The sequence below is a fragment of the Xiphophorus couchianus genome, chromosome 22 (assembly GCF_001444195.1).
Source record: "Xiphophorus couchianus chromosome 22, X_couchianus-1.0, whole genome shotgun sequence".
In the NCBI taxonomy this organism is placed as follows: domain Eukaryota; kingdom Metazoa; phylum Chordata; class Actinopteri; order Cyprinodontiformes; family Poeciliidae; genus Xiphophorus; species Xiphophorus couchianus.
The window spans coordinates 6,735,427-6,762,580 of NC_040249.1; the positions used below are offsets into that span (position 1 = coordinate 6,735,427).

Below are 27,154 nucleotides of genomic sequence, written 5' to 3' on the forward strand. Positions count from 1 at the left end.
GTCCATTTGGGAATCAAGGCCCCAAAGTCTGTCATGAAGAGTTGATAGGCACACAATCCTGATTGCCTGATGACCAATTTAAAGTTTTAAGTGATTTGGGGAGCTATTGGTCCTCTGTGTTTTAAAAGGTCCATAATCTAAGCAGTTGTGCTTCCCTCTGCTAATGGGTTTTATGGCGATTCAGATTTTAGATTCTAGACGAACTTTGTACCTTAAAATGCCAACTTGCTGCTGTAATATTTATAGTAGCAATGCAAACTCAAATGTCCTAAACCCCATGGCAATTGAATCCACCACAATACAATCATATGAGTCACCAATACTATTTAAAAAATGGCAAGGCCTGGTAACACAGAAGTCCTGTTCAGGCCTGGCATTAACATCAGTATTGACTGCTCTGAATGTTTTATTCAGATCAGGTATTTAATTGCCACAAGGATCCACATCTGTGCTTGATGCAATTAAACAAAGAGAGAGGATTACTACAAGACTTTCTTATGGGGATTTCTACCTGACTTTTTAGTCAGTTTAAAAGTTTATAATCACCATTATACAGTGATTGAATGTTTATGAGCAGCACAGAGAAAGGGAGGGAGAGCACTGTGTAATTTACACAACGCTGCTTATTCATCAATTAGCTTACTAATAATTAATTCAATTTCGAGTACTGACAGTGAATATTAGTATTATTTAAAGAGGGAACTCAGTTAGGACAACGACAAACTTCTACATTACCACCACAAATTTGATTATCACCTGTTCATAAATATATATTTTTCTCCATTTATTATTCAACATTTATATATGTACATAATACCCACCCAATGATTTTTATTCAAAAATTAGGTAATTTTTGAATAAAAATCAGTTTTATTGGTCTAATGTATTTAGCAAATGTTTGGCCATAATCATCAAAATTAACCAAAAACATGCTTGATATATAATCCAATGTGTAACAATTTTGACATTGTGACTATAATTACAGAAATAAATGACATTTTCAACACTATTCTAATAATAGACTCCCATTCTCCGTTTCTAGTTCATTTGTCTGTCTGATCCAGTAACCTACTACGCTGAGCTTTCTTCAGATTCTAAAAGTGGACTGCTCTAGTCTTATTTTCACTGTAACACTTAATAAAACAACCCACTGGTAGCAGAAACCTTGACATCTTTCTTTGGGGAGGATATGTATACAATTAAAGAGGCAAGACACATGGGTTTGTTGGAATCCCATGAACAAGTACAAACCACCTGGCCGCAGATATTTCTGCAGAGCTCGTCCTGCCCTGTTTGTACAATTAAGCAGAAGAGGAGATTGTAGTGCAGCTGCAGAAGATGTTTTTACTCTCCAGCAACAAATCTCATGGACCAGCAGAACCACGAAGCCTGAAATGAGCCAGGCTGTTTACTTGGTTGAGGAGGACTAAACAGCATCTGCCTGCAGAAATCCAGCTTCCCCTGGGTCTTCGTAGCTCAAAGGCTTAAAGACTTGCTGGCATCTTGGAGGCTTAGGGATGAAGAAACGGTACACACAACGACTGAGGAGGAGATATGAGCAAACACAACAGGTCTACTGACTGAGGGTATTTTATATAGTATATAGTAGTATTATATAGATGTTTCATCAGACTGTGTTATACTGTTAAATATAACTGCTGAATGATTGTTGTATATAGGGTGTATATAAACTCATGAGTAAAAACCATGAGTAAAAAAAAAGTCTTAGGGTAGAATGTTTTTTTTGATCCTCTCTTTCTGTTTAAAGCTTAAGGTGATGCGAAGTGTGGAGTTTATCACGCTTTCTGTCTGCTCCTACTGCTCCCTCCCGGCTTCATGCTCCCACCTTTGGACCCCTGTCCTCTCCCTCTGACCCTTGCTGCTGCCCCTCTATTCCATTTTCCTCCCAATAACCGCATGACAAATCGAGGCTGCCAGAAAATGATCTATGATTGTCCTACAGCTCATCCACTACTGCCCTATGTTCCCTCCTCTTCTCTTTTTGCCTCTTTTTTGCCATCTGTCCCTTTTACAGGACATCCCTTCTTTTCCTCTTTGTATTTTTCTGATTTTAATGGCTTCACGTTTCTTTCTACATGGGGCACTTTATCTTTGTGCCCTTGTTCCTCCTCCTTCTTACTGTCATCTTTAGCCTGGTCTGTTATTGTTCTGTATATTTTTATCTATATCTTCATTTTGCTTTTTGTTTGTTGCATACATATGTTGTTTTCACAACCTTGTTTGTGTAGATTTTATTGTTAGTACAGCAAAGATACTGTGCATATATACAGTATATTGTTGCTTATGCAAGTTATAAATGTTCACTTTCAGTCCCAGGGTAGGCCACTAGTAAACAGATTAACACAGAGAAAAAAGATTAAAAAAAGAAATACTAAACAAGACGCTAAGCAATGTGAGAAAATGTTTTTTGGGGTTTCATATCATAATCTCTTACACACAACAATAAATAAATATGATCTTAAATGAAACATAGTAACAGAGCATAAACATGTGCAAACAAGATGGGTATTTTCTGAAGTGTTGATTACGTATAATACACGTTTGTCACGCATCCTGGCAAAATATTTTCTGCTTTTTATGACATATTAATTCTACTTATAGACAGATAAAAAATAAACACTTTGCTCACCATGATCACTTCTCGTGTGAGTTTAAATCTGCATTTTGTAGTGACTGTGAGTAGGAAATGTCAAAAATGATTTTCCATTCTTTAACAAAGCGGCACACTTCTGATAAAAATGGAAATATTCTAATCTGTTGTTTTATTATAAAAAGTGGCCTTGCAACTATTTTTTTGATTACATTATACTTTATCAAAATTACCCCACTGTTTTTCAAGCTCCTTATTTAATAAGTATTTTTCTTTCCAAGAAAGTGAGGTTTCTGTGTTTTGTGCCCCAAATCCAAGTATAGTCTGAAATAAACTTTGAATGAGTCGCTGTTCACTTTAGCTTTGTTGTTTCATCAACCGCTGTCCCTTAACTTTATTTTACAGATGTAAATTAAAGAAATAATTAGGCAAAAAAAAAGAAGAAGAAGAATCTTGAAACAACAAAAAGTACAAAGTATATACATCTTATTTAATTTTTTTGTTAAGCTTTTATTTTTTTGTTTAGTTTTGTTAATTTGTTAGATTTGAACCATATTCGTCCAGTCTTGTTGATGTGGCGACTTGAAAAATGTTCTTCCTCTAAAGAGAACTCAACCTGAAAGATTTGAAAACTTAAAATATGTAGCAATTTGTCTTGTTAAGAGTAAAGACTTTCACAATTGATGCAATAATAATGACTAAATGTGACAACTGTTCTGACTCTTTGTCCTGAAGTATTTCACTGTTTGTCTTTCTAACTTACAGGGTAATACAGCTTGTCCTTTAAGTTTCTTACAAAACAAAAGCATCAATATTTGATGCAGTCAGGTGTGCAGAACCTGACTGCAGTGACAGAAAGTTATACAGTTTGAATAATGTTTGTGATTATAAATTATGGTTAGCCTTATTGAAACAGTACACCTCTCGGGCAATTTCTATTTGCTCAGTAGAGAGAACAGTTAATCTTGTTAAAGGCAACCAGTCATTTATCTGATGACCTCTGGAGTTTTATGTAAGTGTCGGGGATAAATAGAAAAATTGCTCATGCAAGGCTTTTTTTCCCATTTCATTCCATTTACAGAAGTAAAGAAGCCAAAAAGTTGGATCAAAAGTCAACCAGCTAGAATGTGTGCAGAGCAAGCCAGCAGATTTGAGCTGTACATAATAGCTTAATCATCTTTTGTATTCGTCTCCCTGCACTACAATATTAAAGGCAATTATACCAAACTGCAACAATTTTGAAATTGTTCCTATGGATTCAGAAATATGTCTCAATTCCCAAGTGCAAGGCTGACAATACAACCTATATGGGTAATTGAAAAGCCTCGGACACAGAGAGCTGTGTTGGTACCAAGTACGCAACCTATCTCACTCCAAAAGCTCTGGAGAAAATGTTCAATTAAACTATCGCCCAGTGAAAAATATATCGACATAAAAGTTCTTTTGAAGCCACTTTTCCAACATGGTCTGCTTGCTTACTTTTTCCGTTTTTTGTTTGCTTTTGCATAAATAACGTACTGTCTAACATGTGCACATGCATATTCATATGTCCCTTTGAATCACTTGCAGCTCTCTGTTACCACCCACACACTTGAAATATACTGTATGTCTCTATAGCGCCTCTAAATATATGCATAGGTGCTGCTTGTGGAAGAAAAAAAATAACGCAAATGAAATCATTCACTCAAAGCTGCAGCAATAATTATTCTAAGTGTTTCTCAATGGTTTTCCAAGTGTTGGTCTATTTCTGTGGACAAAAAAAACAAAAAAAACATGGGAAAATCTGACTTGAATTTGTGTATGTTGAGTGTTTGTAAAAAAATCAGTCCTGTTATCCAAGGTACAAACAATAGTCTGCAGCCCAGTTTTAGCCTCCACTTAAAGTACTGTTGTATTTATATTAAAGTATTAATCTAGTACTTGAATTGTGCAAATATGCATTACTAAAAGGTATGGAAAAAAACACCAAAGCATTAGGCACTTGCACCCTTACAGATTTCTTAGTCTGTCAGTTATTGTCGACTGTGATGAAGACATACAAATAGAGCCTAAAATCACTATAAATATTTGTAAACATTTTTGAATAACTTAACTTAGCTCGTCTCTACAATTACACGGCACTAAATCTTATGGAATATAACAAAACAGATTATAAGACTGAAAATGTATTACAGTTACTAAGTTGTAATGACACAAAGTGAAATATCAACGGTATAAGTAAAGACGGTTTTGAGCATTAATTGGTAAAGTTCCCTCAAACTAATGCATTAAAACTCATCAAATATAAAAATTAAACCTTAATGCTAAGGCCTATTCATTTTTTTTCCAGTAAGTTGACTAAACACTATTTTTTCTTCACCATTTGATATTAATCTGTATTCTTCATACTCCATAAATAAACACAAAAAAAATCTTCCTTCATGAACAGTATGATAAATTTATGTACTCTCAAGTACCAATGCATCCCATTCATGGTAATTATGGGTTCCGCCTCAGTCATTCAATGAAGCCATTATCTCTGCAACAGGTCATCAGTATCTCACTGGATAAACCTGTTGTTCTGAGAAGAGCCTTGCCCACAAGCCAGTGGGAGTTTTCTAGGACTGCGAGTGCTCCTGCATTCGGATTAGCAGATTTGCTTTTGCTTCGGGAGAACTGTGTGAAATCCTTAGCCGAATTTGGTCTAAATCAATGGAGCTCTCAGTGGTGAATTACTGTGCAATTGTGTAAAGAGTCGAGGGACAGATTTCACTTCGATTGCATAGTTTGTCAAAAATGTTGCAAAGAGTCATCATGAGAAGCTTTCTACGATTGGTTTCAAGGAGAGCTTTAAAGACATCCCTTCAGATCAAGCCAAAATTTAATTTATAATTACCTCTATCAGAATAGTAATCAATTATTTTACATTTTTGAAATTTTGTTTACTCTTCTCTGAAGTTTTTGCTTTCAGACTGAATCTTGCATTTTTCTTCCTCATCTTGTAAATGTATGATTTTATATATACACAAAAGCAAATGGGCTAGCAAGCAGAAACACATACACAAAAGTAGAGACCTGTAAAATTTTGTCAAAATGAACACGATGTCAAACTTTACAATTTGAATAAAGCCACATAGTGCAAAATGTTATCTTGGCAACAACAAAGACAGTCAGAAAACAGTTTCTGTGGAAAACAGACAAGGTGGCATTTAATTGTTTTCCTTCCCTTTCATCTGCCAAGGATAATTCACAAACCTGCCCGGTTCCACGCAAGTATTAAGATTTACACAAGCTTATTTTCTTTGCCTTTCCCTTTCCTTTGCTCAATATCCCTTATTTTCTTTCATTTTTATTAATTTAATCCCATCCGAATGTCTGATACAATAAACAACTCAAAGGCTGTGCATTGAAATGTCTTGACAAAAGCACAATAGAAAAAGCTTGTCTAAGAATGAGTAATAGTCCTCACAACATGCAATCAAGGTGGAAACAATACTCCCCCATCTTTTAAGCTAAGTGTTGACAGGTGGCATAAAGTTTTTGCACTGATATCCTGGATTTGGTTTTGTTCAAGCATGAGAAGTGCATCACGGCCAAACGGTCCCGCTTTGGTCTCATCTGTCTAAATGACATTGTTCCAGAAATTATTGGGTTAGATGCAAACTTCCATTACCAAAGTGTTGCTACCAGAACAGGCTTTCTCCTGCCAACCCCCTCCTGACAGGTTACCTTGTCATTAACCATGGGGTCATATTTAAATAATTAAAAAATCACGCATCTCAATTTTATTATTTAATTAAATGAAAACTGCCTAATTTGAAAGGGTTTACTATCTTTTTAGCATAATTATATCCAGTATTTATACTTGTGAAGATGGCTACACTTAGCATTATTGTGCAAATACAAAAAAAAAAGGTTTTCGCTTTGTCCTGCTGGTGGCAAAGTGCAAACAAGTAAAATTATTTATTTCAGTCATGTTTTCATGTGTGTAGAGGATAAAACTTCAGTCATTCAGTTCAGTTTAATGTATTCAGTGCTATAAGCTCGCAGTCCTCCATCCATTCTTTCAGATGTGATGTTGGTATGTTTTGTATGTTTTTCCATGGCACCAATTGATCAATGTTAATTACCCTTACTCTTTCTTTGAATTGTACATACATTTTCTTTGTACATCATTGTTTTGCCTTTGAACTGTATGGCCTAGCCATCTCTAACACCTTTGGCTATGTGTTAGATATCCTTCCACTGGCTAGTTGGTGAGCATTCCTTATTTTAAAAGTACATCTGAACAATGTCTAAATAGTTTATAGACATAACAATTATAGTTGGCAGTTGTTTGATTAAAACAAGTCATGTTTTTCAACATTTTAATTTAGTTTTTATCAACATTTTAATTTAGTTTTTAAGTCTAAAATTAGGCCTGATTTAACTAAGAATGGCTTGCAGTACAAAAGAGTAACATCTAACTTTCTTGTTAGTTTTGCAGCTTTTTTGCAGCTCTGCAAAGTATTTAAAAACAGATCTCATTTTCAGATATATTTCTCTTTAAAAACTTTCAAGACTAACTGTATTTTAACTACATTTAAAGCAGTTAGAAATTCAATTAAAAAGAACAAAAATAAAATGCAATCCATGGTAGTTCAACCCCAGTGCGATCGGAGCTGTTGCAGTATCGTACTGTCATTAAAGTACTTAAAAACCTCTCAAGTAGCACTTGTGAATTTTATGTTAGGGTTGGTCTCTAAGGGTTTACATAATATCTGTTTTTGTAAAGCTTAGAGTGTTTAAGCAGTATTACTACAAATATGCCTTAATACATTGCTATGAAAAATAATGCACAGTTCATTAAGGCAATACAGTAGAGCATTATCTGAGTACTAAACATAATGTGACAAACATTAGAAGACTTTGTAGATGCATATTAATCACAATTTATACCCCACCCAGCTTAGAGGAGACCAGTGAAGCATGCAGTGGAGCCTGATGAGAGACATCTTGGGGAGCAAGGGTTATCGTTGTGCCACAAGGCTTCAGGGTGTGTGGCACAGGGATAGATGGATAAAGAGGAGAGCGTCTGCTGTCCAGGATGCCCTGTAGAATCTCCTCCAGATCCTTCTTTCAAACAGGTCTTTTCAGCCCCCTATTCAAAAAACAGTAATTGCATCATTTTTCAAGCCCCTTGCCTCTGTCTGCCTGGGAAGTTGGCCCCATTAATCAAACTAATGGAGAAGTAAGTGATTTCAAAATATAGGCTTTGATCATGCACCCCCCTCTCCTTTCCAACAACTCCACCCTCTCCGCTTTAAGAACCCGTCCTCTCCCTTCCCTCCATTTCTTCTTTGTGCAGTCTTCCCTCTCCTCTTCACTACATAATGTATGGAAAGGAGCAGCAAAAATGAAAAATGAATTTTGATAATCCGTATTTTTTATTTTTTAAGACATTTGGCAATGCACATAAGGGCTTTACTTGTACACACTCTGGGATTGCTGTGCTTTATCTAACTCAAAGATACTTTCCAATATAGCAGAGGATCAAATTGCATATAAACACTTTGGGAAATGGTTAGTCTGAAATCATTGTGGCCTATTAACAGGCAGTTTGTCCCAAAGAGTCACAGTTCAGACACAATTATTGATCCTGATTTGCCTGATTAAATTAAAGTGCACCCCAGGTGTATTGAAAAGCTTGTGCCAGCTATAAAGCAGCATGGCCATTATTTGAGGCTGCTATCGGAGCATTCGGGGAAATTTGATTGTTTCCCCCTCAGAGTCAAAAATCACTGCTCAGAAACAATTTTCTCATTTTTCATGCAACTGGTTTGCTCAAGTAAATGCTTTAATCACTTTGCATTTCCTCTCTGTTCAGTTGTAGCCTGCGGCTAATGACAGCGTGAGATTGTGGTTTATTGGTTTCTCTGAAAACTTCATAGCACTAGACCAGTAGAATTACTATTTTTTTGCTTGCTTTGTTTATTTTTTTTCAAATACAGAAATGTGTTTATACTGGGGTAACATGTCTGTACAGGATACGCATTAAATACTTGGCAAGACTCATTTTGCATAAAGCATCTATCAAGTCTGGCATGGATGCAATCAGTCTATGGTTGTGCTATCTTTCTCTTGTCAATACTGCATAGTTTGTTTCTGGGCTTTGGGTCAGGCCAATTTGCTGGCCAGTTAGGCACAGTGATGCTCTGCTACTGTAAGTAAGTGGCACCTCCTTTACAGACTCGAGGCTTGGTGCACACCGTTGGTGTGTTGTTTATTCCCGTTACTTATGCACCTTTTTTGACCACATTTTTGTCCCGTTCAACGCCAGCTTACTTAGCCGTGATTTTGTGTTGCTCAGGCTTCTTGTGGTGAGCGTCAATCACTAGCTGCTGGATGACTTCCACATGATTGTGTAAGCCACACTATTGCCGTAGCAAAACATTTTTGTTTTAGACATACGTATTTATCAGTTTGTTGTAAAATAAAAATTTTCATCAGTTGTTTTATTCACTATAAAGCACAATCAGCAAGATTACAGAGATTTACACTTAAAATGAATCACTCCACAAATCAATGAGTTTCACCTTTATGATTTACTTAAGGTGCTCATATCCAGCTATGATGACGTCTAATAAGTTGGTATTTGACCAATACTTGACAGTCAGTATTCTCGTAGTCAGAAACTATTGTCAGAATATAGAGAGATGTTTTCTTAGAGATACTTACGACTTTTAATGTTGTGTTTGGCCTTTTTCCTCTGATGATTTACTAATATCCAGTTGAAAAGTCCACTGCTGATTGCTCCCTTTCCCCCCTGTCTCTTGGAATAGTATCCTCAGAATTGAATGGTGCTCTTTTTCTTTTTCTTTCATCAAAAAAGAACTACATCCTGGTATCCAAACAAGTCAATTTTCAATCTAATTCAACCCACAAATTGACATCCTGAAGGTTTCTGGCTCCATCCAGTTGAGCATTGGCCTGCTTTGGTCAAATTGAATTCTCATTCATCAGCATCCTTGGAAGCCGGTCTGTCTGAGTGACTGCATGAGTGCCTGTCTTCAAATAGAAATGCCACAAGTGCTGAGTTTCATCAGGGCATTCTTGTTGGGGATCCTTGAATCTTGGGCAATCCGTGGAATAGATGGCTGAAAAAAAGAGGTTTTATTCTTCATAACACTTTGATAAGGCAGTGTAGTACAAAAAGGTTTCCATGCAAAATATTGCGGTTTTATTGGTCCAACTTTGTTTGTGCCAGATACAGAAGATCAGAGATATGTAGAGTTATGCCAACATTTTAAAATGAATAAAAAAATGGTATGGAGAGTCATGTAAAATTAGGATAGGTTGCACATTCCTTTTGGCAGTGTATATTCAATACCAAGGCATAACAATAATAATAAAACAGATTTATGTTGGGGGTATCTCAGAATATTTTATTTGAAGCAGTGTCATAATTAACGCCTCTTCTTTTTTTCCTTCCTCTTCAAACCTCCCTTGGTACTGGTGTTTTAGCATTAACATCATGTCAAAACTTAAACTTTCACACTCCCACACTCTTCAACACCTCTTGGTTTCCCACGATGCTCTGAGAAGACATGTCTCACGATGTTGTAGATTAATTAGGATGAGATTCATGGAGACCTCTAGCCCAGCTAACCTCCTACAGTTGCCTCTCTCGTACATTCGTGCCTGTTTCTTTTGTCTGCCCACTTATGCTGCTCACTTTTGTTCAGTCAGGACGTTTTGGGGGAGATAGAAGCTGCCTACGTTGCCTCTGATGTTCAGCTATTTAAAATACTTCCCTTCATTTTTCAGGAGAATTACAGTTCTATTAGGGCCGTTTTCTTCTTACGACTCTTAAGAAAAGAATTCACCATCATGTGGTGTCATTTTGTTAAGGTCTTTGCCACTGTGTTCCCAGGCTTTTCACTTCAAATTGTCCTTTTTTTAACGGAACCAAACAACAGAGGCAATAGGAGCTCACCCTTATATAGGAACAAAGAAAACCACAAGCCAAAACATTTTGGCATGCATTCAGTTTTTCCCTATTATTTACTTGAATGACCTTTTTGAAAAGTCTCCCCTGCTTTACTCACAACGAAGAAAATCAGCCACTGACCTCTTCTTATTACGAGCAACTTCCTTAATTGCACAGCACAATTGACTATTGATGGTGGTGCATGTTAAAATTAAAATCTGGATCTCACTTCTTGAATCTCAGTAGGATTTTGTTTACTGTAAGTCAAGGTGGATTTCCGCTACTTTTTCCTCTTTGAACCATGTGGCTTATAGCCTGATGAGGCTTTTCTGTGGGTTTTTCTTCAACCACCAGGGGGCTCTTTAGCAGGAAATGAATCATTGGAAGTCAAAATTGGAAATCAAAGAACAAAGCACGCATTTTCATTTAGAACAAGCACATGCTAGCAGTAGGCATGACGGAGAAATGTTTTCAAACTCATACCCCCTCAACAAGGAAACTACACAAAGAAGTTCACATGATGCAGCTGTTAAGTTGAAGGCTATCGATCTGGCAGTACAAATTTATTAAGGATGCGGCCCTCTGCTGCGTCATTGTGAAAAACTGAGAGCGGCGGAGATATCAGCGGCTTATAGCCCGGTGCAGCTTATACAGGTAAAAGCCAGTAAATTAGAATATTTTGAAAAACTTGATTTATTTCAGTAATTGCATTCAAAAGGTGTAACTTGTACATCATATTTATTCATTGCACACAGACTGATGCATTCAAATGTTTATTTCATTTAATTTTGATGATTTGAAGTGGCAACAAATGAAAATCCAAAATTCCGTGTGTCACAAAATTAGAATATTGTGTAAGGGTTAAATTTTGAAGACACCTGGTGCCACAAACTAATCAGCTGATTAACTCAAAACACCTGCAAAGGGCTTTAAATGGTCTCTCAGTCCAGTTCTGAAGCCTACACAAACATGGGGAAGACTTCAGATTTGACAGCTGTCCAAAAGGCGACCATCGACACATTGCACAAGGAGGGAAAGACACAAAAGGTTATTGCTGAAGAGGCTGGCTGTTCTCAGAGCTCTGTGTCCAAACACATTAATAGAGAGGCAAAGGGAAGGAAAAACTGTGGTCAGAAAAAGTGTACAAGCGATAGGGATCACCACGCCCTAGTCAAGATTGTGAAAAAAAACCCATTCAAAAATGTGGGGGAGATTCACAAGGAGTGGACAGCTGCTGGAGTCAGTGCTTCAAGATCCACCACCAAGAGACTGTCCGTTATCCTGCAATAGCTAGCCCCGCCCACTTCATCACAATCCTCCGGGACTGACTACTGACCAGTTCTCTGTCTAACAGGTCCGGAAAATCTCTAAGACCTGGGTATTACCCTAAAAGAGGTCTATAAGAGATAATCTATTTAAACTGGTGTCGAAAGCGATTCGTCTAGCTCTAACTACCTCCAATCCAGAAGTTACGACCCTTTTCAGTTAAGAAACAGTCAGCTGAGTAGCCCTCACAGCTGCATTATTCCAATAACCACTCCTGTTAACGGCAGCTCGCTTTCTAAAGTATAACTCGCTCTTGGAATCGGCTAGATTAAATTTAGTGACTTGAATATAAGTCCCTGGGTCATTATTTTACTCTCGCCAAAGGAAATTATGAAGCCTCCTTTTCTCTAGAACCATGTACCTTAGTTTTACCTTTATTAAAAGAACTGGAAAATGATTAACTGACTCAATTAATTCCAATGTCCACCAACCTCATTAGAATTTTAGAGTAAGAATTTATTAAGCAAGCTTAAGCAGGGATATGTGACATACAAATCAATAATCAATTGTATACAAGTCAAGAGCAGTGTAATAAGATCAACATGTATAATCATACCCTCCTGTCTCTTTCCTTAACCTATGTCGCAGATTCTGAGATAGCTTTTTAGGAAGCGAATTCTACTCGTACCCAGTTGGTGGTGGATCTTTGGCAACAGGAACGTCCGAAAACCTTGGTCTGAGTTTTTATCCTTTGTGTGAAAAAATCCTCTTTAGAATGGAAGCAAAGTAGAGAGGGTTCAATTGCTTTTGAAAACCCAACTCTTTTATCCCTCCGGGACCTTTGTCCTTTCTCCAAGTCTGTTGCAATGTTTGGGTTGAGGTAAGACCGACGATCGAATCAGGAACCCGGGTTGGACGATTGGAACTTGTCTCCCTTTGGCGGCAAGAAGCTTCAGCTTTCCCCGTGGCTCCAGGGTGTGGTCTGCTGTTGTTTCCTCGATCTGCTTCTTCGTGTTAGCTCTACTTCAGTGCCGCAGACAAAGAACAAGAACTTCTCCTTTTCCGTCTGCTTATATACAGTTCTCTGCCATATATGTGTATGGGGAGTGTTAGTTTACGTGGTTTCGGCCCCTCCTGTCTGCTGGCTGGGATGGAAAGTACCGTCCTTTCCTCAGCGTGTTGTTCTTAGCCAACCATACCACCCCACCCATCCTGTGCGTCTGGCCATCTGTTCAGAACTGCTTGCGACAGCAGGAACTCACAAGTTTCCCTTCTCCTTCTTTCCCCTTCTCCTTTTAACATTAAAAACTATGTGCTTTTCTCTGATTAACTTTTAAACACAGTCAAATATTAAAAACTTATGTGCTGATTTCCATTAAGCATTAATCATAAGCATTAATCACCTCTTTTACTTATTATATATCATCAAACCTTAATCATTTCATTGTCGTCATGTTATTACAGATCATGATTTGTACACTTCAGAATCATTCAGTAAATCATTCAGTGATTACTTACATACAGTCATTTTACCTATTGTATTCATCCATATTCAACTTAATCATTATCAAAACACTCAATCATTATAAATCAAAACACAAGATTGCTTTATTTCCCTCAGGCTTTCATGCACCTGTTTCTGCGTGTACCTGGATAGATCTCAAACCCCCTACCAGTTTTCTTGACACCCCCTCCTTGAGATCGGACGGTGCATCGCAGAAAACACAAAGTCCGAAGTCAAAAGAGGTCAAGTCCATCACCGCAATCCGCAGTCAAGATGTCCTGTTCGTAGCAGGCAACCGGAGATGATGATGGTGTCCAGGTATCCACAACCTCATACTCTGTCAGATTGGACGGCGGAGAAATCCAGCATTCGGCGTCCAACTGTGGAGGAAGTGGAGATCCTGCTGATCCGGGAGGGCTAATGTCCTCCAGGGAAGACTGCAGAAGCGAAGACAGATCCATCTCAGAGTCTGGCAGTGTTGGTGGGTTGTTACAGTATCCCTCCAACTCAGTCAGTAGATCCTGAAAATCCATATCGGTGGAAGGCGGATCTGGTGAAGGGGATGACACGAAGAGGGTGTCTTCTGTCTGGCACGCTTGGTGAGATGAACTGAGAATCTCAGTTTGGGTACCTTTTCTGTTAGTCGCACTGCTGGTTTGGCATCCGACATCGATAAACATATCCGGCGACACGGGACACGCTGGTGGAAGGTACTCGCCTACTGCCACAACTCGTCCATCGAGAAGGTGTAGAGTTGGCAGGCATTGTCGAGTAAGCTGGTGTTCCCATAACTTCTGAATCACGGGCAGCAGGAGTCCCGTGCGTATTGGAGATGTTGTAAGGGCGTCGTCTTCTTGGCCAAAGGCAGAGGTCCACACTATTTTGTGCACCCGTTCCAGGGATCGAGATGTGGAGGCCGCTATGTAAGGCAAATCTCCTTGCCCTGTGGCGCAGAGAATTGCCGTTACATCGGTGATACGGCTGCTCACGCAACGGTGACACCAGCGGGAGGACGATGCAACCCATATGAATCCATAGGACTCTGCGGCGATCCCACATCCCACACAGCAGGTTGGTGCCTGAGAAGAAACAGCAACCTAGGTAACTTCACGATTAGGGGTTTCGGATTAACACTAACACAACGAATATGCAAAAGCGAAAGCGGAGAGTGTAGCTGGTTTAAGCTCGTGTGCCTGCTTGGGCTGCCAGCCAGGGAGAATTAATCACAGGAACCGGAATGTCGTGATCTGGAGCTGGTTCGCCTCAATCATAGACATGAGCGGAATCATGGAATATTGCAGCATAGGTCATCATCCATACAACGATGGCTAGGTCTGAGGTTTCCTGAAGCCAGTAGAGGACCACCAAGATCCCCCAAACCGTTGCCCAAAGAGCCAGAACTATCCACTTTTGTAGCCATATGCGCCTGCCCCGACCTTTGATGGACAAGGCTTGGCGCGCTAAGTAGACGAGGATAGATACTGCGAAGAGCCCTTCTAGAATAGCTGTGAGGATCTTAAGTGGGGCGGTTCGAGTGGCTTGACGACCCCCAAGGACCAACTCCAGTATGAGGGCTGTGGTATCGGTGACGAGCCATAGACAGACCACAACGCCCCTGCGCCAGTTGATGCGGGTACGGCCCATCAGGTAACAAGCGAAGAGGGATGAAGCTAACCCCCATTTCTGGAGGATGATGGGTCGTAGGATAAGCTTGACATATCCTTGTAGGGCAACGAAGATCCTCATAGGATGTCCCCTGGGCCAAGAACCAGTGTGGCAGTAGAGTACCCAGGCCAGGGTAACCCCTAAGTGCTCAAGGGTACTCACTTGAATTGGAGCAAAAAGTGAGTTGGGGTTCGATGTGTTGGTTGAAGAGTTAGATGCCATGATGTCCATACCATACCAGCAAGTTTTAGAGCACTTCATGCTTCCTGCTGCTGACCTGCTCTATGGAGATGGAGATTTCAGGTTCCAACAGGACTTGGCGCCTGCACACAGCGCAAAATCTACCCGTGCCTGGTTTACGGACCATGGTATTTCTGTTCTAAATTGGCCAGCCAACTCCCCTGACCTTAGCCCCATAGAAAATCTGTGGGGTATTGTGAAAAGGAAGATGCAGAATGCCAGACCCAAAAACGCAGAAGAGTTGAAGGCCACATTATTAGAGCAACCTGGGCTCTCATAACACCTGAGCAGTGCCAGAAACTCATCGACTCCATGCCACGCCGCATTAATGCAGTAATTGAGGCAAAAGGAGCTCCAACCAAGTATTGAGTATTGTACATGCTCATATTTTTCATTTTCATACTTTTCAGTTGGCCAACATTTCTAAAAAATCCCTTTTTTGTATTAGCCTTAAGTAATATTCTAATTTTGTGACACACGGAATTTTGGATTTTCATTTGTTGCCACTTCAAATCATCAAAATTAAATGAAATAAACATTTGAATGCATCAGTCTGTGTGCAATGAATAAATATAATGTACAAGTTACACCTTTTGAATGCAATTACTGTAATAAATCAAGTTTTTCAAAATATTCTAATTTACTGGCTTTTACCTGTATATGTAGGTTTCCAGTTTTTTTTTAAACTTTGCTTATAGTGAGGTGCGCTCTATAGTCCGGAAAATACGGTATATTCCAAAAGCAAAAACAGGAGATAATGGCTTTTTGCTGCAGGCATTATTTTTCACACGAGGATTTGGATACTTGTTAGATCCTTAAAAATGCCCTTGAGAAGCAATTTGTGATACATTGTAGTGCCTCTTGTCTACATACTCTGAAATTCCTTTTTATTGTGGTCAATATCAATGATTTTGATAGAACAATGATGGTTGGATAATTTTATTGGGGTGCACAATAAAGTGCTGCAGACTATATTTTTGCATTCATATTCTGAAATCATGATCATCTAACAAGACCATCTTCATATTTTAGTCTCCCTTATTGCTTTTTTTCGTCACCCTACTCTGCTGGCAGTTTGTCTACCAGCTGTAACTTTCAGGCACTTTTCACAACACAGCATGAGAGTGTACCCTGGAGCAGAGATTACAGCAGTCGACGTGTGGAGTTGTCTAAATGTGTGAGTGTACCTGGAGGGCAGTACTTCCTTGGAAGTAATATGAGAAACAAGCCCACAGCACATGCGGGGGCTGAGAGGCTTTCTGAGGTTGCCACCATGGTGGCAGAAGGGGTCTGAACTGTAGAGTTACAGAGCTCAGCTGTTCCCTAATGTAAGTAAAGAAATTTATTTTAGATTTACACTTCCAATTAAAATATATAAAACTAAAGATCGACTTTCAACAGAGAGCCACTTGAAGAGGATTGGTTAAGAAGTTGAGATTATTTGTTGTGTTGTCAAGAGAATATAAGATCCCTAATGCATGATAAATGGCTAATTAGCTGTTTTAAAATCGAATCATCTTGTTATGGAAGGCAGTTATTGTATTTAAATCCATATCAAGATTACTTTATAGATCCCTTAATAATTTTGTCCAATAGTAAAATACAGTAAAATTAATTAAATGAATGAATGAATGAATGAATAGAATAAACTAAGAAAGTGAAATAAAATGTATCTCATTATAAAATCAAATCATTGGTTACAGACATTTGCTGCGTAAAGCTGTGGGGATAAATTACCTCATGAAGCATACTGTCCTGCAGCCCAGTGACAGGAATCTTTTCAAAATGGCTGCTCTCTTGCTCAGCCAGCATGGGGTGAAAGGTGTGACTCTCACAGGCCAGGATTCCCTGTGCCTTCCTCCAGCAGAACCTCTCAAAGACAATCCCTGCAGACTCCAAACACCTTGCTCACAATCAAACCAGCCCTGTAAATGAGTTTGTCCAGCCGCTTCCTGTTCTGTCATTCATCCATCACAGCAGATATTATACAGCATCAAATAACAGAAATATTTAGTAAATGAGACCCAGTGACTTACTTTTTCAAACTTTAACAGGTTGCTATAAACAAAGAAATTCTTAATTTATTTTAAATGAAGTTATAAATCTCAATTTGTTAGTACAATGTAATTAAATATTGCAATGTGGTGAAATGACTTGTCTTAAACTCAAAATTTGAAGTCTAAGTATTTGATAGCAGTTTTTAGATGTATCTACATGAGCAAACTATAGAATTAGCACATGCTATAATTAGTTGTAACTCAAGTAAAGCAAGCTGGTATAAGCCAGATTGAGTCGGTCTAAAATCAGATGTGCCGCTTATAAGTTGCTAACTGAAGTTTGAGACATTATGAAGATACTGTTTCCAGACAATGAGCCACTGTGTTTTTTGTGACCAAAATTAATTTCAAACAGTTCAAATTTTTCTCAAAAGGAAAAACTATGGAAATGCATGAAATATCAGGAAAAAAAACACACTGGCCAAAGCAGTACTTTTTCTGATGTCTCATAAAAAGGATACAAAGGACAATTTTTGCTGCGTTGAACATGTAAGCTTTAAAACATTAAGCAGAACTAATTTGATTCTGTCCAGAAAAACAAAACACATATTTTAATCAAAGGTTTGTTTCAAAAATTTCTTTAATAAAATTTGTTTCCTAAAATATTAACATTAACAAGCAATAAATATTGCTCCAAATTATTTATACTCTAAAAACTAAATTTTTTGTCAATGCGACATGTGTGTTGGGACAAAGTACATACTTCTTCTGCTTCTAAAGTAAATATATTTCTGCATGTCTAAGTCTTCAGCTTCGTCACATAATTCATAAATCAGATCTTGTTTCCTTAAAATCTTAGATCTGAAATTAGTTCATAATTTAGCTGCACACCAAGTGAAATACTTGTTAAGTACAAAGTAACATTTTTGTACTTGCAAGTTGCCTCTGTTTAACTGTGGTTGAATGAAAAGATAACATTGAAAGTTTTTAAAAAATTGCTATGCATGCATCAGTCTGGAAATAGTAACTTTTTTGCAGAATAGGTAAAAGATAATACAAGATTTTAAAATGATGTACTGTGTAAATTTTCTTTGAGGGTGACAGATTTGTGTTCTGGTGATATTATACAGTATGAGGATAAACTGCAGTGGGATGATTGTATTATATAGATGAGGAAGGAAAAAAACAATCGCAAATAAGCTTTTTTTTTTGCCAAATGTAGGGCTCGAAATGGAAAAAAGAATATTTCTTCCAATTAGTTCCAGGAGAGCGTTAGTGGAATATAATGAGATTCCTTTGAAGATCATTTATAAGCAGTACCCCAAAACACTTCTCTTTAAATGGAGTGAACCCAAAGAAAGACTACAGTACACACATTGTGATACTGAAATATACAGTGAAAACTGCTCCAAAAGCCTCAGCCCAGTGGCTTTTACTGCCTTGGTGAATGGGACTACTTTGGAAGCTCTTCAGTCTGGTGTGACATTCAAAAGTCGTCACACTGCGTTTTAATCCTGTTTGTGAATCACAGACGTACCTCTCACCACATAACAGCCCACAGCTACCCACAGGAATATGTCTCTGGAGAGTCAAAGAAGAGCAACTTCATGCTTTCACACACCTACAGCGTGGACATTTTTGTAGTATTTTCCTTTGACACAAAATTGTATGTGATACTGACACCTCTCTACTCACTCCAGCCAATAAAAACCAGTAGTCTGCAAATAAAAGCATCAAGAAAAGATTGGATGGGAAGAAGAGAAGGCGTGGTTGTTGTTTGTTGATGTCAAAAGGGACGATTCACATTGCAAAATGTGCCAGAGTTAGCCGTAAAGACTAGTTTTCATCTGTGGTTCCTCAGGGTACAATCAATGTAAATACAACACAGGCACGTTAACAAGCTTCTCCCAACAACAACAACAAAAATAAATAAATAAAAACGGTTTTTTTAATGTTTTATTTTGTATGTTTGACCTCTCACTTTGTTTTTTCAAAAACCTTTCAACATTAAAAATGGCTGACGAAAATAACAGTGTGCATTTCTACTTGACAAACAGTGTACGCTAACACTAAATGTAACACTTAACTCAGTGTTATGGGTTTTCCCAGTTACACTTATTAAAAGGTAGAGTAAAACCCCAACTGGTGTAGATTCTAATATGCATTATGACTGGTTTCTCTACAATCTGAATAAAAGATGTAATATAAAATGTTCAGATCTTTTTTGGTCCCATAATGTAAGCGCTTTATATATTCATACTGTCTCAATCCATCCATACAATCTTTCCATTTATCCACTTGTTTTATTTTTTGTCCATCGCCTCAGAAAAGTATCTCATTTTGATTAGAAAATTCTGAAGCTGCCTCATAATGAGGATTCCAATCATGTCTGCATCGTAAGCAAGTGGAAAACTATTTATGCACAGGTAGAAGCTAGCAGCCTGGGTGCCATGGCAAACGGGTGTCAAGATTTGTTTTTAATGAGACATGGCTGTGCTGTTCTCTTGTAAGGCTGGTATGGTTTTGAATACTGACTACTGTAAGGTCAGTAAAGATTTGTTCTGGTCTATTGATTCTACCAGTTGCACTATCTCTTGAGATCTTAGTATTTGTTAGAGAGGTTGAATTTCTATATACAACTCTACTTTTTATGGTTTGAATTGCTCCACAGTTGCGAACCAAGGCCAGTTGGCATCCTTTTTGTTCAACGCTGAGTTAATAGAGCAGAGTAAGTGTGTTTAAAAGTGTGTTTCCACAGCAACAGTGGCAAGGCTGGGGTCAAAGGAAGTATTGTGAATCTTTTATGACAGACCTCATTACTCCTTCCTGGTTACTTTGTGAGACCCTATCACAGAGGGAACATTGAGAGCTGTGTCTGCTACCGAGACCTTTTCATTGTCCATCTTCCTTAAATTACTGCCAAGAGTCTGTGGAAGCAATTCGCCTAAAATCAACACACAAAAAAGTTTGGTTGCTATGTGCACTGACCTTACCTAGAAATTAGAGTGAATTGCTTCAAATGAAGCAAATGTTGATATTGTATTTATATTAGGTGAGAGAAGGAGCAGTGTTGTATAAAGTACTGAAATCTCACAGTCAAGTAAAAGTATAAGTACCTCTCCAAAATATGACTTTGGTAAAAGTCGAAGTCACTGACTGAAATGTTACTTGAGTTAAAGTCTTAAAGTATCTGAAACTTCTTGTACTTAAGTATGGAAATTACTGTAAAAATGGATGTACTCAAGTAATGTAATGAAAAGTAAAAGTAAAAAGTAAAACAAAGCAAATGCAGTTTGAATGACATTTTTTATATTTTGGTAAACTTGTCAAATACACTTAAAATAATGTACCCAACCAAGTGCAGGCAAAATTAAACCTGCTAACAGATATACCTGCAGGCATCATTTAGTTAAGAAAATTAGGTGCTTTACCTATAGCACAAGGTTAACTTAACCTGCTTTACAATTGAACCAGCTTCTTAGTATACCCTCCAGGACAGAAAATACAAAGTTTTTGTAAGCCTTAAGTTTTCCCTTCAAGTAAGGTCAGTGCTGAAAATGAGAAAAATAAATAGTACAGAAAATGCGGCCAACATGAAGAAAAAGAGCTGTTACGATTACTCTACCTCACAAATCAGTGAATCAGTCAATGCTACAGTCAGTAGGTGGTGCACACAACTGGTCATTATGCAAAAGAAAAAAAGAATTGGGAGGGAAATGCAGCTTATTGGCATCTGAAGAGGGAGACCTTTTTTGTAAACCTGGTTTTGAACTTGCATGCCTTTCCTATATTCGTTAAATTGAGTCTAAATTGCTATCGCTATGGCTTCTGTCCCCCCTTGAACAGAGGAGTCTAGGTAGCCTGCTACAGTCAACATTAGGCCTAAGCTAAATACACCACGTGTGGAACTGAAACAATGCCAAACAAAGTTCATTTATGGTCAACGTTTCACAATACAGTAGTGTCTAGTGACCAAGCTATAGTTACTGACACAGGAGGATTATAACCATTTCATAAGAAGTTACCTCGATGTGTTTCTTCAAGTTGGACGGGGAGTTTTTGTAAGATAGAATTTCCACATCTTCGGGCAGGAATAACATAAACTTCATGCGGTACGACGAATCTTTAACACCCACAAAAGAGTATATTGTGTTTAAATAAGGCCATGGGCTCTCATCACCAGCTGGTGGTTCCCCTGGAGCCGTGTCCGACGTAGTTGCAGTCGTTGTGGTCTCCGTCTCCTCCTCCATGTGGCTGCTGCTGATTGCGAGACTTGCTTTGTGTTTAATGGGAGAAGCGAAACAGGTGTATCCTATTGGTGGTGATGAACAAGCCCAGGCAAGCAGGCTACGGACTTTGTTCGGTAGCCTACTTGCTACTTGCTAATCAGTAGGTGGGGTCAAAACACTTTGCGTTTCTCTCTCTCGCTTTTTTGTAACGAGTAACTAAACCACACATTGAAAATGTATCGGAGTAAAAGTACGCAATTAAGTTCGGAAATATAGTGAAGTAAAAGTGAAAGTCATCAAAAATTTTCATACTCGAGGAAAGTATGAAGTACTCCAAAATATACTTAAGTAAAGTAGTGAAGTATTTTTACTTCGTTACTATACAACACTGAGAAGGAGGAACAGAGTGAGTTGAAGAAGACAAACAAATCCATGTTCTTTTAGGAAGAGTTTTTCTTCCTTATCGGGATGAGAAAACCAGGATGTTGTTCCATGTGAAACTGAGTTGGAATGGCCTCATAAAGCATTTAAAGCTGTTAATTATTATGCACTATTTTTATTTATTTTTTTTCTCCGAAGAGTTTTTGCGGCGCTAGTGGCACGTATTTTTTTGACAGTAGGCAGACAGGAAGGAGGGTGAGGAGAGGGGGGAAGACATGCGGCAAAGGTCGTCGGGACCGGGAGTCGAACCCGCGACGTCCGCGTCGAGGACTAAGGCCTCCAAACGTGGGGCGTGCTAACCCCCTGCCCCACCACAGCACGCCCCATTATGCACTATTTTTTAAATGTAATAATAACTGTGCAACTAGATCAATAACTTCCTTTGTTCTACTTTAGAAGTAGCTGAAGTGCTGCAGACAGTTTTGCTTCTCCCATTTTCTGTAGTAATGCTACATTTTTAGAAAGTAAAAATGTGAACTCTAAAAGTCCAAACAAACTCTTGCAAGTTGCACAAGTGCAGACTTTATCAGTCAAAGTGCAAACATTTTGATCTTGGAAAGGTAGCCCTAGAGTTTTACAATTGTTTTTATATTGAACACCTTTAACAGGGTGCCCAAATCCAGCCCTAGCAAGATACCTGAATAAAATAAATAGCTCATGACCAGACTCCTTGACATGCTGATGAAGAAATTCATCCTTCTGGTGCAGGTGTGACTGAAGTATGCTGCTCATTCAAAAGAAATGCTTGTGAAATAATTTCAATAATCTCCTGCAGTGTCTCAGCACTTATTTCCTTACAAGTCATAGACTCCACCACCTTCTTATTTGAAATCACACAGCAATTTCTTCATTGTAATTACGTTTTAGTTTGCATCTTTCCGCATATAAAAATTTCTAACAGTATTTCTAACAGTATTTAACAGCTGTTGTAGGATGATTTATGTGGCGATCCACCAAAAAATGGGCTGTTGACTGGAGCAGACTGATAACCTGCTTGACCGGCCCTGACCGGTGACCGGACAGTCAGAAAATAAACTGGTTTTTTTCTTTGTCAGAGAGCACACTGTCAAATGCCACAAGATAGCACTAACAAATCTTACAAGTAGATGCTGCAGATGTTTTTGTAATGTCTGCTTTAGTTATACTTAATGCAAGATGCTGAAGTCTTAATTGTCAGTGGCCGCTATGTTGTATGTGACATTGCATCACCTTTTCTACAAATAAAATTTCTGACCACTCACAGCAGGAATTAACCCTTTCATGCATAGCGGTCACTACAGTGGACAGCTATCTAAAAGCCATTTTCTTGTGCTTCCTGTGGATTTTTATATTATAAATGCACACAGACCACTGAAGTGGCCATCAGCTGCAAATGCAAGAAATTATTTTTGTTAAATACAATATGGCCGGCAGACAAAAAAGCATGAGAACCGACCCGGTCCCTCCTTCTACTGTAGACGACTCTTGCAAGTAAAAAAAATATATTGTGACGTCAGATAACCCCTAAGGAACAATACTACTGATGTATTTTTCAAATAACAACTTTGTATTTGGCCAAAATTACAATTGATCACATAAAAAGAATATATATATATATATATATATATATTTTTTTTTTTTTTTTTTTTTTTTCACAAAAAAATTTTCCTACCTTTTTTCATGCCTTAAGAAAATTTTTCTTAAAAATGGAAAAAAAATTCTGACACAAAGGATCATAATTCAAGCATGAAAGGGTTAAAATATTTTGAATGCTGTTCTTTTGTCTTATGTTTTAATTACTAGAGAAATGTAAATTTCTCTACATTTCAAATAAAAAAAATTACACACAGTGTCAAAGTATTGTACCTAGATGCTCATAGCATTTCTCTTATGAGATTGATTTTAGACTTTGATGTGATTACTTTTATGCAGAGAGGAAGATCCTTTCTCAGTTTAACAGACATGAAATTAGCAAGGAACAGATTAATCAGAATAGTGCAAAAGTTAGATTCCCACACAGCCAACCTTAGGCGCTAGTACATTAAATCGTTGCTGCAACTAACATCAATTTCGTCTTCGATTTCATACTTCACTTATCTAATTGCATTTTCATAACACTCCTGCTTTCACTGCCTTTCTTGACTTTTTCCCCCCTGGAGGACGATACTGGAGAAAACAATACGCAGCAAAGAATGAGGTCTTCCAGAATGACAGATCAATTATGTGTTTGTTGCGTCAGTACAGATGTAGCTGAGCATCAGATTTCAAACACCATTTCATTCGCAAAGGTTCATTTCCATGGTGTCTGGTATTGTCAGTGTTTAGCCGGCCTTCAAAAAGGACGCAGAACATTTCAAGCATTGTTGTCTGTTGTGCGCCAAGACATCAATCCCAGCTGGCATTGTTTGTGTTAACTAACTCTCACCACAACACTTGACTTTACCATTATGCCATCTGACAGATTTTGTCTGGAAGAATGAATTATCCCCAAAGAACTGTCGTTTCTGTGGAATGTCAAGGTTTTATCTTCAAGGCAAACAATAGCTACCATTGTCAGATTTTATTTAGAGAGAGCGAGATGTTATAATCCGTGATGTGAGAATGGACAGATTGCTCGCACATGGCAGGAATTTGTTGCTATTTTCTCATTACTGCAATTACAAGAAATATTTTTGTGATTATTTGCCATTAGATTCACAATCAGCTCTCACTCATGACAAGCTTGGCAGGTTATCCAGATTACCATTTAATCAAATGCACAGTTGCTTGATTTGAGACAACTTGATTGTTTTTAAGCTTGAATGCAATCCACCTCTTTCATAACAATATCTTGCTTGCGTGTCATTTATCACCCTAACCTCTTCTCTCACATTGAAGAAAGAAAAAAAAAAAACAATGTGTGACTTCTATGGCTGCCAGGGAAAAAAGACCTTTCACTCCCTTTAAGTTTGAATAGTAATTCATACATAGTAGTCAATTATTGTAGCTTGTCAGTTTATTTTTGTTAGTCACAATGAATTGACTCTGTAGTAATGACTAATCCCTTAATTGAACTATTGCGTCTTTGCCCAAATACCAGGAAACCATTTTATTTTTTTTATTGTAGCACCTGTCGCAGTATAATTAGATATATATATATATAAAAAAAGTAAAAAAAAATAAAAAAAACTGGCAAAAGGCTTGTGATGATTAAGAGATGAAAAATTATGGCCCATGTTCTAGAAAGACTGTAGTAATTATTCTGACAAATGATCATTTCATAGAAATAAATCCCTAAACATAATCTAAAATTGTCAAACTAATCCAACACATTTCAATTCAGCACAACAATTAATGTTAGGTAGAACATTAATTGTTGTAGACACAAGCCAGACATCGTGAGATGTTTATGGGATTGACTTTACCTTTTCAGCAGCCTGTACTAGTGAATGCAGAGTAGAGAGTTGTTGTAGGTAGATGGAAACGGCGCTGGGGGAAGTAATATTTTATTGTAAATATGAGGGGGGGAGTCAAACAAATTGTTTTCAAAAGTGAGAGGGACATGTCCCCAGCGCACATAACTACTGCAATGCCCATGGCTGAAGCTAATTACTAAAGATGTAGAAGAATATTTTGGGGTGATTTATTGTCTTCTGTGGCATTTTCCCTGGTAAACTTTACCTCACAAGCATCTAGTGTTGCCTTCCTGGTTTGGTCTGGTTCTCCTTGCTAGAGTTTTCTTTGTTCCTACATTTCCTGTTTTAAAAGTGTCTGCAATTGTTTTCTTTTGTTGTTGTTGTGAAAAAGTGCCTTTAAAAAATATCTGCTTTTAAAAACCCAATAAATGCTGATTATAAGTTACAGGTTTAATGGCTTTAAAATATGTTTGAGATTTAAGTTTTGTTAAAGTGATACAGCTCTCACATTGCTGGGCAAACAGATGCCATAGTTTTATTGTAACTTGCAAATAAAAGTAAGTCCCATATGTCCTTAAAAGCATTCAGGTCTCAAGATGAAAGGAAACAGACTGTGATTTTGTCACTGCACCATTGATAGGCAAGCAAATTGAAAATAGCAGTGAACAGTACCTTCATGAACTGCCTGTCCATAAAACCTTTTGAACTTATTTGAACTTTGCATTGTTTCTGTAAATTAAGCATTTTTGTGGCATCTGAAATGTGCCACACTGACATTATGTAAACGTTGCACTGATCTGCGCATGGAGGAAGTTTTGACGTTTACAGACTCTGCTAATTTTTTTCTGTTTTTTTGAATGGAATACATCCTCGATATTTCAAAATATTTTTGAAACACGCTGTATTGAGGCTTCAAACCTAAAGTGAAAAGTTGTGGTTGTACTACTCTGAACGTATTTCTACAGGCATCAAATTCTGATACGTTGAACCATGACAGTCGGAAGTTTCACGCAATCTCAGTGATGACATGGGGGGTTGAAAATTATTTGTGAGATTACTTCACCTATGTTCAAAGCATTTGGAGTCATTATGTGCATTCATTTACACCAAGAACACCAGATTACTCTCTGCTCTCTATCATAACCACCTTACAAAGGAGGTTAGCATAGGGATTAGAGAAATCTGATTTTCTCACCCAAAATTCACCTTTGAATAGAAGGCTTTTGGCTGTGCAGATGGCTTTCAACTTCAGAAAGGAAACACTGTGATAGGAGTGTGGCGGGATAATAAAAGGAAAGATTAAAACTTGCAGAAAAGTGTGCCCTTGTGTTCAGGAGATACCAGGGTTAAAATATTTTTAAAGCATCCTTTGTCCTAACATGTGGTTTTCCTTCAGTCCACAATGCTATTTATAAAATAGTTACACAGTTTTTGGAGAAAAGATTACTATGATCATTGTAAACAGTCATTTGCTCAAATTATGGGCACTGTACAGCAGAAAATCAGTGACAAAATCTATCTTCTGGTTAAACAGGGCAGTACTTGGTGATACCATTATTTTCGTTAAAAGCAAATCCTGCAGTGTTTGCTGCTTATCTCCAGCAGCCTGACTGACATTGTGAGTAATAATACTCATTATCTAAATGTATTTGGAAGATCAGGTTAAAAAAAAGTGAAGTTGGTGCAGTTTCTTTAATACTCCACTCCAGGCTCCATTCTCAAATTCATTTTAAAAAAGACTTTTTACCAAAATACATGTTAGAGGCTAGCTTGGTTTATTGTGCATTGTTCCACTTTATTTCTCCTCTACTCTGAGATCAAATTAGGCATGTGAGGGAGATTAGGAAGCAAATTACATGTACTGAAGATTTAAAGCAGG

General features: G+C 37.9%; 1 protein-coding gene across 3 annotated transcripts in view; it reads left to right on the plus strand.

Moving 5' to 3' along the window:
* grid1a (glutamate receptor, ionotropic, delta 1a) overlaps nt 1-27,154 on the plus strand; it is a 336,282-nt gene that overhangs the window by 251,047 nt on the left and 58,081 nt on the right. The window lies entirely within an intron of this gene.